This window comes from Bubalus bubalis, chromosome 9 (assembly GCF_019923935.1).
Source record: "Bubalus bubalis isolate 160015118507 breed Murrah chromosome 9, NDDB_SH_1, whole genome shotgun sequence".
Lineage (NCBI taxonomy): Eukaryota > Metazoa > Chordata > Mammalia > Artiodactyla > Bovidae > Bubalus > Bubalus bubalis.
In genome coordinates this window covers 23,061,162-23,064,220 of record NC_059165.1, presented here as the reverse complement: position 1 = coordinate 23,064,220, position 3,059 = coordinate 23,061,162, and the positions used below count along the sequence as shown (strand labels likewise).

Below are 3,059 nucleotides of genomic sequence, written 5' to 3'. Positions count from 1 at the left end.
GATTCAAGACAGTCAAGGTGCTCTTCAACATGTTTGCTTCTTTCCTTGATTATTTTTAAACCGGGTAACTTACATTTACAGTGACATTCAGAATGACTTTTTTTTTTTTCCTTTCATCATACAAAAAAGAGAGGGGGGAATGCTCCCAAGCCTGTGCTATAAAATCCTCTTGGAACAAACCTGGTTAGTCAATTAACTGGTAAATCAATATTTTTGCCAAACTACCTTTACAGTACGACATAGAGTATATCTTTGTGTGTGTTTTTTTTTAATTTTTAAAAAGCCCTACATTAACTCTCTGGGGGTTATGACATGGGCAAAATTATCAATAAAATCTTAGTGTTTATACAAAAGCCTCCCAGCTCTCTTAGAACCTTCCTGCTGCCACATTTGGACCTCGCTGCTCCAACCTCCCGGGCCTGTCCCATCCTTCCAGCCTGTGACCAGATAGCAGAGAAAAATTAATTACATATTTCCTTGCCCCGTACACAGTTTGAGGCAACAAAAAGATCAGAAAACATTTTAACAATGAGGGAACTCATGCACATCCAGGCCAATCAGACCAGTGCCAAGTTCTGGGAGGTAATCAGTGATGACCATGGCATCAGCCTGACCCGCACCCATCATGGAGCCAGACCGCATCTGCATGTACCAAATACAGTGAAGACACAGAAGGCAAATACATCCCTCATGCTATCTTGGTGGATCTAGAACCCAGGAGCATGAGCTCTGTTCTCTCAAGTCCTTTTGGTCAGATCATCAGATCAGGTGATTTGTTTTTGGTCAGTCTGGGGCAGGCAACAACTGAGGCAAGGGCCATGATACAGAGGGGGCCAACATCATGAACACCTTCAGTGAGGTGCCCTCAAGCCAGTGTCTGGCACTGTGGTTGAGTCCTACAACACCACCCTCTCTGTCCATCAGCTACTGGAAAACACTGATGAGATCTACTGCATTGACAATGAGGCCCTTTACAATATCTGCTTCCGCACCCTCAAGCTGACCTCGCCAACCCACAGGGACCTGAACCACCTCCTTCCAGCCTCCATGAGTGATGTCACTTCCTGCCTCTGCTCCCTTGGCCAGCTCAGTGCCAACCTCCACAACCTGGCAGTCAACATGGTGCCCTTCCCATGTCTCCACTTCTTCATGCCTGGATTTGCCCCTCTGACCAGTCATGGAAGCCAGCAGTATCAGGCGCTCAGTGGGCCCAAGCTCATCCAGCTGGTCTTCAATGCCAAGAACATGATGGCTGCCTGTCACCCCCACCATGGCCGGTACTGAGGAGGTAACAGGCAGGAAGGCCAGGGGTCTCCAAATGGAGGACACAGGTTGCAAGTATCAGACATTTTTTATCTCTCTCTTAAGCGGCAGGAGGAAACAAACTAGTGTTATATTTTTTCCCCTTCTCTATACAAATATAAAAAGAGGTTTCTCTTAAAATTTTGTGTTGCCATAATGACACCTGGTTCCACCTGAACTTAACTTTTCTCAAACCTTGAGCTAACCAATGCATTTTCCTTATGGAAATGTTTGTCTTAAGCTATGTTAATGTACCCTAGACTCTGTCTTCAAGCCGGTTCGCCTAAAGGCTCAGAACCAACTTGACAAACCAGTATGTTATGCTCATACATTGTTCTCCTAATCTAAGTTAATGAAACTATATATTTGTATGGAAATCTGCCTTTCTTCAAGACTCATGTCAATTGTTTTATGGCCCGGGATGACTCACCTGGTGCCATTCTGAGTTTTGAGACATTTCCTTTCTTTAATTAGCTGACTGCTAGTAGCTATATAGTATCTGGCTAAAGACTAGCAGGGGGGTACTCTATCTGCCACCTTCTGATGTCTATGTCAGAAGCTTTCTCTATCTCTTTTATACTTTAATAAAACTTTATTACACAAAAGCTCTGAGCGATCAAGCCTAGTCTCTGGCCCTGGATTGAATTCTTCTCCTCTGGAGGCCAAGAATCCTGGCATCTTTCATGGTTCAGCAACAACCTTTCAGTACCTCATGGTGTATGCTGTCTTCTGTGGGCTGATATCCATGAAGGAGGTGGATGAGCAGATGTTCAACGTACAGAACAAAGTCAGAAGCTACTTCTTGGAATGGATCCCCAACAATGTCAAGATGGCCATCTGCAACATCCCATCCCATGGCCTCAAGATGGTAGTCACCTTCACTGGCAACAGCACGACCATCCAGAAGCTTTTGAGCACATCTCAGAGAAGTTCACTGCCATGTTCCACAGACAGGCTTTCCTCCACTGGTACACAGGTGAGGGAATGGATAAGATGGAGTTCACTGAGGCTGAGAGCAACATGAACGACCTCATCTCTACACACCAGCAGTACCAGGATGCCACCACAGAAGAGGGGGAGGATTAGAGTGAGGAGGCCAAAAAGAAGGCCTAAGGCCAAGTCCCCATCATCTCAGGCTTCTCAGTCCCCTCAGCTTTCTTCCTCAATTGGCCCTTTCCTCACCCTGAGCATTTGTGTTTTCTTACTCTATCTTGTTTTTTCATTTTGGGTGAGCTGGGGTGGGGGTGGTCCAGCACAGTACCTGGTACATAATAAGGTGCTCAATAAATATTGTTTGTTGAATGTCTTCTCCCTTTCCACTCTGGGGAACCTAGATTTCTGCCATTCTGGGTAACCCTGTATTTCCTTCTGGGGCCCACTCCTCCCATATGTACAGTTAACATTCCCTCTCTGTTTGAGATAACTCTCCAAGAAGCTGCTGCTGCTGCTACTAAGTCGCTTCAGTCATGTCCGACTCTGTGTGACTCCATAGACGGCAGCCCACCAGGCTCCCTTGTCCCTGGGATTCTCCAGGCAAGAACACTGGAGTAGCTAGGTCTCATCAAATCCCATTTAGAACAGGGTGCTAAAAACCTGGAGAGATGACCACCATCTTAGGCGGTGCGGCAGACCAGGAGAAAGGAAACCAAGGAGCACATGCAAGTCCCTTCAAGGAAGGGGTTCAGCTCAGTTCAGTTCAGTCGCTCAGTCGTGTCCGACTCCTTGCGACCCCATGAACTGCAGCACGCCAGGCCTCC

The 3,059-nt window shown here is 46.6% G+C and overlaps 1 pseudogene; it reads left to right on the top strand.

The window, feature by feature from the left end:
- The first annotated feature begins 528 nt into the window (after window positions 1–528).
- On the top strand, window positions 529–2,388 carry LOC112586824 (annotated as a pseudogene).
- Window positions 2,389–3,059: the final 671 nt, after the last annotated feature.